The sequence below is a fragment of the Kogia breviceps genome, chromosome 20, assembly GCF_026419965.1.
Source record: "Kogia breviceps isolate mKogBre1 chromosome 20, mKogBre1 haplotype 1, whole genome shotgun sequence".
Lineage (NCBI taxonomy): Eukaryota > Metazoa > Chordata > Mammalia > Artiodactyla > Physeteridae > Kogia > Kogia breviceps.
The window spans coordinates 33,666,114-33,683,085 of NC_081329.1; positions in this window are offsets into that span (position 1 = coordinate 33,666,114).

A 16,972-nucleotide genomic window follows, 5' to 3' on the forward strand; every position below is an offset into this window, starting at 1 on the left:
AAAATTTCCCGCTGATATGTGACCAGTTCCAAAAGTGGGAAGTTGAGCAGGGGATCTCAGCGAGCCTATAATTCATGGGCCTGCAGGATGGTGAAAGACACCTAATGTGGACAAATGACTTGGGTTGAGCCAGAGAAAAGAACTTGAGAGCAAGGCAGAATTGCAAAAATGGGATTTCAAGAGGGAGACGCGTCTCGCCTGGTAAGAACCTAGAATGTGACAGTACTTCTTCAACCATGCCTTTGTCGAAAAACGGTGTATGCCTTTATCCTGAATATATTCCGAATAAAGGCATACACCGTTTTTGGGCAACCAGGCAAGGGCTCGGTGCAAATCAACACTACATAGTGCTATCACTTCCCATCTAAACAAAGGGTCATCTACGAAAAGTGTAAAGACTAGAAATTCAGGGTAGCATGGAGGTAAATCGTACCCACATTTTGTGGATTCCAGGATGAACAATGGCAATCGGCACCCTGGCGAAGTCTATGGTGTATTCAAAAATAATGTAAGAAACAAAGCTACAGCACATAGGACACTTCCACTCAAGGACGTATATTTTCAAGAAAACCAAAGAACCTCAGGTCACAGGCAACCCAACGTTTACTGCTGCTCTCTTTACAAAAGCCTCGACTAGGATACAATCTAAATTTCCTTGGACGGAAAACATGGATGGAGAATATGTGATTCTTATCTACAATGATATATTACTGAGCCAGGAAATCAATGAAATAACGTCACTTGCCGCCAAAGGAGTGTTCGTAGTTACAATCATTCTCAGTAAATTTAGTCACATAGAAAAAAGTGGTTTATCAAAGATATGAGGTACAGGTGGAATACAAAATTGCGACCCATGAATGAAATGGCAGACGAGAGAAAGCATCACACATTTAGCAAACACACTTATGCTTGTAGGAGCGCGAAGGTCACTTGAGGTGCGGAAAAAACAGGTGTTTTCAATGAGCACATATACCATTCCATATAGACCAAAGAGGGCATCAAGACAACTTACTCTAAACCTCAAAGGACTGAACTCAGCCCACTTTACACACCAGAAAAGATTATTTACAACTGGTTAGAATTTGAAAAACAATTTATCGATGTCTCTCTGGAAGAGAATCAAGTGGATGCACAGCAGCAAGCAACACAGCACTCAAAATCGGCTACACCCCGTGAGAAAAATAAAATGCAAAATAAAGGCAGTGAGTGAGAGATAAGTTCTTCGAGACTTCGTTCAGGGGCTGTCATTGAAGTTGTTTTGAGCATATATTAACACACAGAAGTATCGGACCTAAGGGAGGACACTCGTGGGTCTGAGTGTCTTCGTGAGCATGAGTCAGCAAATGCAGCCCTTGTCGAATAACACTGCCTTTTCCTGATTCCATGGACCCGAAATCTCCAAATGCAGACGACCCTTCCTACAGCGAACACATGCATGGGACAGCCACAGGATGCTACCCCATTGGAACGGCAAAAAAACATGAAAAGCCACCACATCCTCTCATATCCTGGTGCTCGGGTTCAAGCTTTCTACCGCTTTTCTGAAAATATACCCAATTGGGGAAGTCAGCACTTTCAAAACACTCTTACTTATAACTTGGAATTGGTTCCATGGATGAACTACAATGGGGAAGAATAAGAGACGATGGCTATATATTTGGACAGGCACATGGCGCTCTAATTTCCAATGCTGAACAAGAATTGACCCAAGTCTAAGCTTGCTCTCGGAAGGAGAATTGGGCTTGAAAATTTCCTGCTGCTTTGGGACCAGTTCCGAAAGTGGGAAGTTGAGCCGGGGATCTCAGGGAGCCTATAATTCATGGCCCTGCAGGATGGTCAAAGACCCCTAATGTGGACAAATGACTTGGGTTGAGCCAGAGAAAAGAACTTGAGAGCAAGGCAGAATTGCAAAAATGGGATTTCAAGAGGGAGAAGCGTCTCGCCTGGTAAGAACCTAGAATGTGGCAGTACTTCTTCAACCATGCCTTTGTCGAAGAACGGTGTATTCCTTTATCCTGAATATATTCCGAATAAAGGCATACACCGTTTTTGGGCAACCAGGCAGGGGCTCGGTGCAAATCAACACTACATAGTGCTATCACTTCCCATCTAAACAAAGGGTCATCTACGAAAAGTGTAAAGACTAGAAATTCAGGGTAGCATGGAGGTAAATTGTACCCACATTTTGTGGATTGTGGGATGAACAATGGCAATCGGCACCCTGGCGAATTCTATGGTGTATTCGAAGATAAAGTAAGAAACAATTCTACAGCACATAGGACACTTCCACTCAAGGACGTATATTTTCAAGGAAACCAAAGAACCTCAGGTCACAGGCAACCCAACGTTTACTGCTGCTCTCTTTACAAAAGCCTCGACGAGGATACAATCTAAATTTCCTTGGACAGAAACATGGATGAAGAATATGTGATTCTTATCTGCAATGATATATTACTGAGCCAGGAAATCAATGAAATAACGTCACTTGCCGCCAAAGGAGTGTTCGTAGTTACAATCATTCTCAGTAAATTTAGTCACATAGAAAAAAGTGGTTTATCAAAGATATGAGGTACAGGTGGAATACAAAATTGTGTCCCATGAATGAAATGGCAGACGAGAGAAAGCATCACACATTTAGCAAACACACTTATGCCTGTAGGAGCGCGAAGGTCACTTGAGGTGAGGAAAAAACAGGTGTTTTCAATGAGCACAGATACCATTCCATATAGACCAAAGAGGGCATCAAGACAACTTACTCTAAACCTCAAAGGACTGAACTCAGCCCACTTTACACACCAGAAAAGATTATTTACAACTGGTTAGAATTTGAAAAACAATTTATCGATGTCTCTCTGGAAGAGAATCAAGTGGATGCACAGCAGCAAGCAACACAGCACTCAAAATCGGCTACACCCCGTGAGAAAAATAAACTGCAAAATAAAGGCAGTGAGTGAGAGATAAATTCTTCGAGACTTCGTTAAGGGGCTGTCATTGAAGTTGTTTTGAGCATATATTAACACACAGAAGGATCGGTCCTAAGGGAGTACACTCGTGGGTCTGAGTGTCTTCGTGAGCATGAGTCAGCAAATGCAGCCCTTGTAGAATAACACTGCCTTTTCCTGATTCCATGGACCCGAAATCTCCAAATGCAGACGACCCTTCCTACAGCGAACACATGCATGGGACAGCCACAGGATGCTACCCCATTGGAACGGCAAAAAACATGAAAAGCCACCTCATCTTCTCATATCCTGGTGCTCGGGTTCAAGCTTTCAGCTGCTTTTCTGAAAATATACCCAATTGGGGAAGTCAGCACTTTCAAAACACTATTACTTATAACTTGGAATTGGTTCCATGGATGAACTACAACGGGGAAGAATAAGAGACGATGGCTATATATTTGGACAGGCACATGGCGCTCTAATTTCCAATGCTGAACAAGAATTGACCCAAGTCTAAGCTTGCTCTCAGAAGGAGAATTGGGCTTGAAAATTCCTTGCTGCTTTGGGACCAGTTCCGAAAGTGGGAAGTTGAGCCGGGGATCTCAGGGAGCCTATAATTCATGGGCCTGCAGGATGGTAAAAGGCACGGAATGTGGAAAAATGACTTGGGTTGAACCAGAGAAAAGAACTTGAGAGCAAGGCAGAATTGCAAAACTGGGATTTCAAGAGGGAGAAGCGTCTCGCCTGGTAAGAACCTAGGATGTGGCAGTACTTCTTCAAACATGCCTTTGTCGAAAAAGGGTGTATGTCTTTATCCTGAATATCTTTAGGATAAAGGCATACACCGTTTTTGGGGAACCAGGCAGGGGCTCGGTGCAAATCAACACTACATAATGCTATCACTTCCCATCAAAACAAAGGGTCATGTACGAAAAGTGTAAAGACCAGAAATGCAGGGTAACGTGGAGGTAAATCGTACCCACATTTTGTGGATTGTGGGATGAACAATGGCAATCGGCACCCTGGCGAATTCTATGGTGTATTCGAAGATAAAGTAAGAAACAATGCTACAGCACATAGGACACTTCCACTCAAGGACGTATATTTTCAAGGAAACCAAAGAACCTCAGGTCACAGGCAACCCAACGTTTACTGCTGCTCTCTTTACAAAAGCCTCGACGAGGATACAATCTAAATTTCCTTGGACAGAAACATGGATGAAGAATATGTGATTCTTATCTACAATGATATATTACAGAGCCAGGAAATCAATGAAATAACGTCACTTGCGCCACCGGAGTGTTCTTAGTTACAATCATTCTCAGTGAATTTAGTCACATAGAAAAAAGTGGTTTATCAAAGATATGAGGTACAGGTGGAATATAAAATTGCGTCCCTTGAACGAAATGGCAGACGACAGAGAGAATTACACATTTAGCAAACACACTTATGCCTGTAGGAGCGCAAAGGTCACATGAGGTGAGGAAAAACCAGGTGTTTTCAATGAGCACAGATACCATTCCGTATAGACCAAGGAGGGAATCAAGACAACTTACTCTAAACCTCAAAGGGCTGAACTCAGCCCACTTTACACACCAGAAAAGATTATTGACAACTGGTCAGAATTTGAAAAACAATTTATATATGTCTCTCTGGAAGAGAATCTAGTGGATGCACAGCAGCAAGCAACACAGCACGGAAAATCGGCTACACCCGGTGAGAAAAATAAACTGCAAAATAAAGGCAGTGAGTGACAGATAAATTCTTCGAGACTTCATTCAGGGGCTGTGATTGGAGTTGTTTTCAGCATATATTCACACACAGAAAGATGGGACCTAAGGGAGGACAATCGTGGGTCTGAGTGTCTTCGTGAGCATGAGTCAGCAAATGCAGCCCTTGTAGAATAACACTGCCTTGCCCTGATTCCATTGACCCGAAATCTCCAAATGTAGATGACCCTTCTACAGCGAACACATGCATGTGTCAGCCACAGGATGCTACCCCATTGGAATGGGAAAAAACATGAAAAGGCACCTCATCTTCTCATATCCTGGTGCTCGGGTTCAAGCTTCCAGCCACTTTCCTGAAAATATCCCCACTTGGGGAAGTCAGCACTTTCAAAACCTTCTTTCTTATAGCTTGGAATTGGTTCCATGGATGAACTACAATGGGGAAGAATAAGAAACGATGCCTATATATTTGGACAGGCATATGGTGCTCTAATTTCAACTGCTGAACAAGAATTGACCCAAGTCTAAGCTTGCTCTCAGAAGGAGAATAGGGCTTGAAAATTTCCCGCTGCTTTGTGACCAGTTCCACAATTGGGAAGTTGAGCAGGGGATCTCAGCAAGCCTATAATTCATGGGCCTGCAGGATGGTCAAAGACACCTAATGTGGACAAATGACTTGGGTTGAGCCAGAGAAAAGAACTTGAGAGCAAGGCAGAATTGCAAAACTGGGATTTCAAGAGGGAGACGCGTCTCGCCTGGTAAGAACCTAGAATGTGGCAGTACTTCTTCAACCATGCCTTTGTCGAAAAACGGTGTATGCCTTTATCCTGAATATATTCCGAATAAAGGCATACACCGTTTTTGGGCAACCAGGCAGGGGCTCGGTGCAAATCAACACTACATAGTGCTATCACTTCCCATCTAAACAAAGGGTCATCTACGAAAAGTGTAAAGACTAGAAATTCAGGGTAGCATGGAGGTAAATCGTACCCACATTTTGTGGATTCCAGGATGACCAATTGCAATCGGCACCCTGGCGAATTCTATGGTGTATTCGAAGATAAAGTAAGAAACAATGCTACAGCACATAGGACACTTCCATTCAAGGACGTATATTTTCAGGAAAACCAAAGAACCTCAGGTCACAGGCAACCCAACGTTTACTGCTGCTCTCTTTACAAAAGCCTCGACTAGGATACAATCTAAATTTCCTTGGACGGAAAACATGGATGGTGAATATGTGATTCTTATCTACAATGATATATTACTGAGCCAGGAAATCAATGAAATAATGTCACTTGCCGCCAAAGGAGTGTTCGTAGTTACAATCATTCTCAGTAAATTTAGTCACATAGAAAAAAGTGGTTTATCAAAGATATGAGGTACAGGTGGAATACAAAATTGCGTCCCATGAATGAAATGGCAGACGAGAGAAAGCATCACACATTTAGCAAACACACTTATGCCTGTAGGAGCGCGAAGGTCACTTGAGGTGAGGAAAAAACAGGTGTTTTCAATGAGCACAGATACCATTCCATATAGACCAAAGAGGGAATCAAGACAACTTACTCTAAACCTCAAAGGACTGAACTCAGCCCACTTTACACACCAGAAAAGATTATTTACAACTGGTTAGAATTTGAAAAACAATTTATCGATGTCTCTCTGGAAGAGAATCAAGTGGATGCACAGCAGCAAGCAACACAGCACTCAAAATCGACTACACCCCGTGAGAAAAATAAACTGCAAAATAAAGGCAGTGAGTGAGAGATAAATTCTTCGAGACTTCGTTAAGGGGCTGTCATTGAAGTTGTTTTGAGCATATATTAACACACAGAAGGATCGGTCCTAAGGGAGTACACTCGTGGGTCTGAGTGTCTTCGTGAGCATGAGTCAGCAAATGCAGCCCTTGTAGAATAACACTGCCTTTTCCTGATTCCATGGACCCGAAATCTCCAAATGCAGACGACCCTTCCTACAGCGAACACATGCATGGGACAGCCACAGGATGCTACCCCATTGGAACGGCAAAAAACATGAAAAGCCACCTCATCTTCTCATATCCTGGTGCTCGGGTTCAAGCTTTCAGCCGCTTTTCTGAAAATATACCCAATTGGGGAAGTCAGCACTTTCAAAACACTCTTACTTATAACTTGGAATTGGTTCCATGGATGAACTACAACGGGGAAGAATAAGAGACGATGGCTATATATTTGGACAGGCACATGGCGCTCTAATTTCCAATGCTGAACAAGAATTGACCCAAGTCTAAGCTTGCTCTCAGAAGGAGAATTGCGCTTGAAAATTTCCTGCTGCTTTGGGACCTGTTCCGAAAGTGGGAAGTTGAGCCGGGGATCTCAGGGAGCCTATAATTCATGGCCATACAGGATGGTAAAAGGCACGTAATGTGGAAAAATGACTTGGGTTGAACCAGAGAAAAGAGCTTGAGAGCAAGGCAGAATTGCAAAACTGGGATTTCAAGAGGGAGAAGCGTCTCGCCTGGTAAGAACCTAGGATGTGGCAGTACTTCTTCAAACATGTCTTTGTCGAAAAATGGTGTATGTCTTTATCCTGAATATCTTTAGGATAAAGGCATACACCGTTTTGGGGGAACCAGGCAGGGGCTCGGTGCAAATCAACACTACATAATGCTATCACTTCCCATCAAAACAAAGGGTCATGTACGAAAAGTGTAAAGACCAGAAATGCAGGGTAACGTGGAGGTAAATCGTACCCACATTTTGTGGATTGTGGGATGAACAATGGCAATCGGCACCCTGGCGAATTCTATGGTGTATTCGAAGATAAAGTAAGAAACAATTCTACAGCACATAGGACACTTCCACTCAAGGACGTATATTTTCAAGGAAACCAAAGAACCTCAGGTCACAGGCAACCCAACGTTTACTGCTGCTCTCTTTACAAAAGCCTCGACGAGGATACAATCTAAATTTCCTTGGACAGAAACATGGATGAAGAATATGTGATTCTTATCTGCAATGATATATTACTCAGCCAGGAAATCAATGAAATAACGTCACTTGCCGCCAAAGGAGTGTTCTTAATTACAATCATTCTCAGTAAATTGAGTCACATAGAAAAAAGGGGTTTATCAAAGATATGAGGTACAGGTGGAATACAAAATTGCCTCCCATGAATGAAATGGCAGACGAGAGAAAGCTTCACACATTTAGCAAACACACTTATGCCTGTAGGAGCGCGAAGGTCACTTGAGGTGAGGAAGAAACAGGTGTTTTCAATGAGCACAGATACTATTCCATATAGACCAAAGAGGGCATCAAGACAACTTACTCTAAACCTCAAAGGACTGAACTCACCCCACTTTACACACCAGAAAAGATTATGGACAACTGGTCAGAATTTGAAAAACAATTTATCTATGTCTCTCTGGAAGGGAATCAAGTGGATGCACAGCAGGAAGCAACACAGCACTGAAAATCGGCTACACCCCGTGAGAAAAATTAACTGCAAAATAAAGGCAGTGAGTGAGAGATAAATTCTTCAAGACTTCGTTCAGGGGCTGTCATTGAAGTTGTTTTGAGCATAAATTAACACACAGAAGGATCGTTCCTAAGGGAGTACACTCGTGGGTCTGAGTGTCTTCGTGAGCATGAGTCAGCAAATGCAGCCCTTGTAGAATAACACTGCCTTTTCCTGATTCCATGGACCCGAAATCTCCAAATGCAGACGACCCTTCCTACAGCGAACACATGCATGGGACAGCCACAGGATGCTACCCCATTGGAACGGCAAAAAACATGAAAAGCCACCTCATCTTCTCATATCCTGGTGCTCGGGTTCAAGCTTTCAGCCGCTTTTCTGAAAATATACCCAATTGGGGAAGTCAGCACTTTCAAAACACTCTTACTTATAACTTGGAATTGGTTCCATGGATGAACTACAACGGGGAAGAATAAGAGACGATGGCTATATATTTGGACAGGCACATGGCGCTCTAATTTCCAATGCTGAACAAGAATTGACCCAAGTCTAAGCTTGCTCTCAGAAGGAGAATTGGGCTTGAAAATTTCCTGCTGCTTTGGGACCTGTTCCGAAAGTGGGATGTTGAGCCGGGGATCTCAGGGAGCCTATAATTCATGGCCCTACAGGATGGTAAAAGGCACGTAATGTGGAAAAATGACTTGGGTTGAACCAGAGAAAAGAACTTGAGAGCAAGGCAGAATTGCAAAAATGGGATTTCAAGAGGGAGAAGCGTCTCGCCTGGTAAGAACCTAGGATGTGGCAGTACTTCTTCAAACATGCCTTTGTCGATAAAGGGTGTATGTCTTTATCCTGAATATCTTTAGGATAAAGGCATACACCGTTTTGGGGGAACCAGGCAGGGGCTCGGTGCAAATCAACACTACATAATGCTATCACTTCCCATCAAAACAAAGGGTCATGTACGAAAAGTGTAAAGGCCAGAAATGCAGGGTAACGTGGAGGTAAATCGTACCCACATTTTGTGGATTGTGGGATGAACAATGGCAATCGGCACCCTGGCGAATTCTATGGTTTATTCGAAGATAAAGTAAGAAACAATGCTACAGCACATAGCACACTTCCACTCAAGGACGTATATTTTCAAGGAAACCAAAGAACCTCAGGTCACAGGCAACCCAACGTTTAATGCTGCTCTCTTTACAAAAGCCTCGACGAGGATACAATCTAAATTTCCTTGGACAGAAACATGGATGAAGAATATGTGATTCTTATCTACAATGATATATTACAGAGCCAGGAAATCAATGAAATAACGTCACTTGCGCCACCGGAGTGTTCTTAGTTACAATCATTCTCAGTGAATTTAGTCACATAGAAAAAAGTGGTTTATCAAAGATATGAGGTACAGGTGGAATATAAAATTGCGTCCCTTGAACGAAATGGCAGACGACAGAGAGAATTACACATTTAGCAAACACACTTATGCCTGTAGGAGCGCAAAGGTCACATGAGGTGAGGAAAAACCAGGTGTTTTCAATGAGCACAGATACCATTCCGTATAGACCAAGGAGGGAATCAAGACAACTTACTCTAAACCTCAAAGGACTGAACTCAGCCCACTTTACACACCAGAAAAGATTATTGACAACTGGTCAGAATTTGAAAAACAATTTATCTATGTCTCCGTGGAAGAGAATCTAGTCGATGCACAGCAGCAAGCAACACAGTACGGAAAATCGGCTACACCCGGTGAGAAAAATAAACTGCAAAATAAAGGCAGTGAGTGACAGATAAATTCTTCGAGACTTCATTCAGGGGCTGTGATTGGAGTTGTTTTCAGCATATATTCACACACAGAAAGATGGGACCTAAGGGAGGACAATCGTGGGTCTGAGTGTCTTCGTGAGCATGAGTCAGCAAATGCAGCCCTTGTAGAATAACACTGCCTTGCCCTGATTCCATTGACCCGAAATCTCCAAATGTAGATGACCCTTCTACAGCGAACACATGCATGTGTCAGCCACAGGATGCTACCCCATTAGAATGGGAAAAAACATGAAAAGGCACCTCATCTTCTCATATCCTGGTGCTCGGGTTCAAACTTCCAGCCACTTTCCTGAAAATATCCCCACTTGGGGAAGTCAGCACTTTCAAAACCTTCTTTCTTATAGCTTGGAATTGGTTCCATGGATGAAGTACAACGGGGAAGAATAAGAAACGATGCCTATATATTTGGACAGGCATATGGTGCTCTAATTTCAACTGCTGAACAAGAATTGACCCAAGTCTAAGCTTGCTCTCAGAAGGAGAATAGGGCTTGAAAATTTCCCGCTGCTTTGTGACCAGTTCCACAATTGGGAAGTTGAGCAGGGGATCTCAGCGAGCCTATAATTCATGGGCCTGCAGGATGGTCAAAGACACCTAATGTGGACAAATGACTTGGGTTGAGCCAGAGAAAAGAACTTGAGAGCAAGGCAGAATTGCAAAAATGTGATTTCAAGAGGGAGACGCGTCTCGCCTGGTAAGAACTTAGAATGTGGCAGTATTTCTTCAACCATGCCTTTGTCGAAAAACGGTGTATGCCTTTATCCTGAATATATTCCGAATAAAGGCATACACCGTTTTTGGGCAACCAGGCAGGGGCTCGGTGCAAATCAACACTACATAGTGCTATCACTTCCCATCTAAACAAAGGGTCATCTACGAAAAGTGTAAAGACTAGAAATTCAGGGTATAATGGAGGTAAATCGTACCCACATTTTGTGGATTGTGGGATGACCAATTGCAATCGGCACCCTGGCGAATTCTATGGTGTATTCGAAGATAAAGTAAGAAACAATGCTACAGCACATAGGAAACTTCCATTCAAGGACGTATATTTTCAGGAAAACCAAAGAACCTCAGGTCACAGGCAACCCAACGTTTACTGCTGCTCTCTTTACAAAAGCCTCGACTAGGATACAATCTAAATTTCCTTGGACGGAAAACATGGATGGAGAATATGTGATTCTTATCTACAATGATATATTACTGAGCCAGGAAATCAATGAAATAATGTCACTTGCCGCCAAAGGAGTGTTCGTAGTTACAATCATTCTCAGTAAATTTAGTCACATAGAAAAAAGTGGTTTATCAAAGATATGAGGTACAGGTGGAATACAAAATTGCGTCCCATGAATGAAATGGCAGACGAGAGAAAGCATCACACATTTAGCAAACACACTTATGCCAGTAGGAGCGCGAAGGTCACTTGAGGTGAGGAAAAAACAGGTGTTTTCAATGAGCACAGATACCATTCCATATAGACCAAAGAGGGAATCAAGACAACTTACTCTAAACCTCAAAGGACTGAACTCAGCCCACTTTACACACCAGAAAAGATTATTTACAACTGGTTAGAATTTGAAAAACAATTTATCGATGTCTCTCTGGAAGAGAATCAAGTGGATGCACAGCAGCAAGCAACACAGCACTCAAAATCGACTACACCCCGTGAGAAAAATAAACTGCAAAATAAAGGCAGTGAGTGAGAGATAAATTCTTCGAGACTTCGTTAAGGGGCTGTCATTGAAGTTGTTTTGAGCATATATTAACACACAGAAGGATCGGTCCTAAGGGAGTACACTCGTGGGTCTGAGTGTCTTCGTGAGCATGAGTCAGCAAATGCAGCCCTTGTAGAATAACACTGCCTTTTCCTGATTCCATGGACCCGAAATCTCCAAATGCAGACGACCCTTCCTACAGCGAACACATGCATGGGACAGCCACAGGATGCTACCCCATTGGAACGGCAAAAAACATGAAAAGCCACCTCATCTTCTCATATCCTGGTGCTCGGGTTCAAGCTTTCAGCCGCTTTTCTGAAAATATACCCAATTGGGGAAGTCAGCACTTTCAAAACACTCTTACTTATAACTTGGAATTGGTTCCATGGATGAACTACAACGGGGAAGAATAAGAGACGATGGCTATATATTTGGACAGGCACATGGCGCTCTAATTTCCAATGCTGAACAAGAATTGACCCAAGTCTAAGCTTGCTCTCAGAAGGAGAATTGCGCTTGAAAATTTCCTGCTGCTTTGGGACCTGTTCCGAAAGTGGGAAGTTGAGCCGGGGATCTCAGGGAGCCTATAATTCATGGCCCTACAGGATGGTAAAAGGCACGTAATGTGGAAAAATGACTTGGGTTGAACCAGAGAAAAGAGCTTGAGAGCAAGGCAGAATTGCAAAACTGGGATTTCAAGAGGGAGACGCGTCTCGCCTGGTAAGAACCTAGGATGTGGCAGTACTTCTTCAAACATGTCGTTGTCGAAAAATGGTGTATGTCTTTATCCTGAATATCTTTAGGATAAAGGCATACACCGTTTTGGGGGGACCAGGCAGGGGCTCGGTGCAAATCAACACTACATAATGCTATCACTTCCCATCAAAACAAAGGGTCATGTACGAAAAGTGTAAAGACCAGAAATGCAGGGTAACGTGGAGGTAAATCGTACCCACATTTTGTGGATTGTGGGATGAACAATGGCAATCGGCACCCTGGCGAATTCTATGGTGTATTCGAAGATAAAGTAAGAAACAATGCTACAGCACATAGGACACTTCCACTCAAGGACGTATATTTTCAAGGAAACCAAAGAACCTCAGGTCACAGGCAACCCAACGTTTACTGCTGCTCTCTTTACAAATGCCTCGACGAGGATACAATCTAAATTTCCTTGGACGGAAAACATGGATGGAGAATATGTGATTCTTATCTACAATGATATATTACAGAGCCAGGAAATCAATGAAATAACGTCACTTGCGCCACCGGAGTGTTCTTAGTTACAATCATTCTCAGTGAATTTAGTCACATAGAAAAAAGTGGTTTATCAAAGATATGAGGTACAGGTGGAATATAAAATTGCGTCCCTTGAACGAAATGGCAGACGACAGAGAGAATTACACATTTAGCAAACACACTTATGCCTGTAGGAGCGCAAAGGTCACATGAGGTGAGGAAAAACCAGGTGTTTTCAATGAGCACAGATACCATTCCGTATAGACCAAGGAGGGAATCAAGACAACTTACTCTAAACCTCAAAGGGCTGAACTCAGCCCACTTTACGCACCAGAAAAGATTATTGACAACTGGTCAGAATTTGAAAAACAATTTATCTATGTCTCTCTGGAAGAGAATCTAGTGGATGCACAGCAGCAAGCAACACAGCACGGAAAATCGGCTACACCCGGTGAGAAAAATAAACTGCAAAATAAAGGCAGTGAGTGACAGATAAATTCTTCGAGACTTCATTCAGGGGCTGTGATTGGAGTTGTTTTCAGCATATATTCACACACAGAAAGATGGGACCTAAGGGAGGACAATCGTGGGTCTGAGTGTCTTCGTGAGCATGAGTCAGCAAATGCAGCCCTTGTAGAATAACACTGCCTTGCCCTGATTCCATAGACCCGAAATCTCCAAATGTAGATGACCCTTCTACAGCGAACACATGCATGTGTCAGCCACAGGATGCTACCCCATTGGAATGGGAAAAAACATGAAAAGGCACCTCATCTTCTCATATCCTGGTGCTCGGGTTCAAGCTTCCAGCCACTTTCCTGAAAATATCCCCACTTGGGGAAGTCAGCACTTTCAAAACCTTCTTTCTTATAGCTTGGAATTGGTTCCATGGATGAACTACAACGGGGAAGAATAAGAAACGATGCCTATATATTTGGACAGGCATATGGTGCTCTAATTTCAACTGCTGAACAAGAATTGACCCAAGTCTAAGCTTGCTCTCAGAAGGAGAATAGGGCTTGAAAATTTCCCGCTGCTTTGTGACCAGTTCCACAATTGGGAAGTTGAGCAGGGGATCTCAGCGAGCCTATAATTCATGGGCCTGCAGGATGGTCAAAGACACCTAATGTGGACAAATGACTTGGGTTGAGCCAGAGAAAAGAACTTGAGAGCAAGGCAGAATTGCAAAAATGGGATTTCAAGAGGGAGACGCGTCTCGCCTGGTAAGAACCTAGAATGTGGCAGTACTTCTTCAACCATGCCTTTGTCGAAAAACGGTGTATGCCTTTATCCTGAATATATTCCGAATAAAGGCATACACCGTTTTTGGGCAACCAGGCAGGGGCTCGGTGCAAATCAACACTACATAGTGCTATCACTTCCCATCTTAACAAAGGGTCATCTACGAAAAGTGTAAAGACTAGAAATTCAGGGTAGCATGGAGGTAAATCGTACCCACATTTTGTGGATTGTGGGATGACCAATTGCAATCGGCACCCTGGCGAATTCTATGGTGTATTCGAAGATAAAGTAAGAAACAATGTTACAGCACATAGGACACTTCCATTCAAGGACGTATATTTTCAGGAAAACCAAAGAACCTCAGGTCACAGGCAACCCAACGTTTACTGCTGCTCTCTTTACAAAAGCCTCGACTAGGATACAATCTAAATTTCCTTGGACGGAAAACATGGATGGAGAATATGTGATTCTTATCTACAATGATATATTACTGAGCCAGGAAATCAATGAAATAATGTCACTTGCCGCCAAAGGAGTGTTCGTAGTTACAATCATTCTCAGTAAATTTAGTCACATAGAAAAAAGTGGTTTATCAAAGATATGAGGTACAGGTGGAATACAAAATTGCGTCCCATGAATGAAATGGCAGACGAGAGAAAGCATCACACATTTAGCAAACACACTTATGCCTGTAGGAGCGCGAAGGTCACTTGAGGTGAGGAAATACCAGGTGTTTTCAATGAGCACAGATACCATTCCATATAGACCAAAGAGGGCATCAAGACAACTTACTTTAAACCTCAAAGGACTGAACTCAGCCCACTTTACACACCAGAAAAGATTATTTACAACTGGTTAGAATTTGAAAAACAATTTATCGATGTCTCTCTGGAAGAGAATCAAGTGGATGCACAGCAGCAAGCAACACAGCACTCAAAATCGGCTACACCCCGTGAGAAAAATAAACTGCAAAATAAAGGCAGTGAGTGAGAGATAAATTCTTCGAGACTTCGTTCAGGGGATGTCATTGAAGTTGTTTTGAGCATATATTAACACACAGAAGGATCGGTCCTAAGGGAGTACACTCGTGGGTCTGAGTGTCTTCGTGAGCATGAGTCAGCAAATGCAGCCCTTGTAGAATAACACTGCCTTTTCCTGATTCCATGGACCCGAAATCTCCAAATGCAGACGACCCTTCCTACAACGAACACATGCATGGGACAGCCACAGGATGCTACCCCATTGGAAGGGCAAAAAACATGAAAAGCCACCTCATCTTCTCATATCCTGGTGCTCGGGTTCAAGTTTTCAGCCGCTTTTCTGAAAATATACCCAATTGGGGAAGTCAGCACTTTCAAAACACTCTTACTTATAACTTAGAATTGGTTCCATGGATGAACTACAACGGGGAAGAATAAGAGACGATGGCTATATATTTGAACAGGCACATGGCGCTCTAATTTCCAATGCTGAACAAGAATTGACCCAAGTCTAAGCTTGCTCTCAGAAGGAGAATTGGGCTTGAAAATTTCCTGTTGCTTTGGGACCTGTTCCGAAAGTGGGAAGTTGAGCCGGGGATCTCAGGGAGCCTATAATTCATGGCCCTACAGGATGGTAAAAGGCACGTAATGTGGAAAAATGACTTGGGTTGAACCAGAGAAAAGAACTTGAGAGCAAGGCAGAATTGCAAAACTGGGATTTCAAGAGGGAGAAGCGTCTCGCCTGGTAAGAACCTAGGATGTGGCAGTACTTCTTCAAACATGCCTTTGTCGAAAAAGGGTGTATGTCTTTATCCTGAATATCTTTAGGATAAAGGCATACACCGTTTTGGGGGAACCAGGCAGGGGCTCGGTGCAAATCAACACTACATAATGCTATCACTTCCCATCAAAACAAAGGGTCATGTACGAAAAGTGTAAAGACCAGAAATGCAGGGTAACGTGGAGGTAAATCGTACCCACATTTTGTGGATTGTGGGATGAACAATGGCAATCGGCACCCTGGCGAATTCTATGGTGTATTCGAAGATAAAGTAAGAAACAATGCTACAGCACATAGGACACTTCCACTCAAGGACGTATATTTTCAAGGAAACCAAAGAACCTCAGGTCACAGGCAACCCAACGTTTACTGCTGCTCTCTTTACAAAAGCCTCGACGAGGATACAATCTAAATTTCCTTGGACAGAAACATGGATGAAGAATATGTGATTCTTATCTACAATGATATATTACAGAGCCAGGAAATCAATGAAATAACGTCACTTGCGCCACCGGAGTGTTCTTAGTTACAATCATTCTCAGTGAATTTAGTCACATAGAAAAAAGTGGTTTATCAAAGATATGAGGTACAGGTGGAATATAAAATTGCGTCCCTTGAACGAAATGGCAGACGACAGAGAGAATAACACATTTAGCAAACACACTTATGCCTGTAGGAGCGCAAAGGTCACATGAGGTGAGGAAAAACCAGGTGTTTTCAATGAGCACAGATAGCATTCCATATAGACCAAAGAGGGCATCAAGACAACTTACTCTAAACCTCAAAGGACTGAACTCAGCCCACTTTACACACCAGAAAAGATTATTGACAACTGGTCAGAATTTGAAAAACTATTTATCTATGTCTCTCTGGAAGAGAATCTAGTGGATGCACAGCAGCAAGCAACACAGCACGGATAATCGGCTACACACGGTGAGAAAAATAAACTGCAAAATAAAGGCAGTGAGTGACAGATAAATTCTTCGAGACTTCGTTCAGGGGCTGTGATTGGAGTTGTTTTCAGCATATATTCACACACAGAAAGATG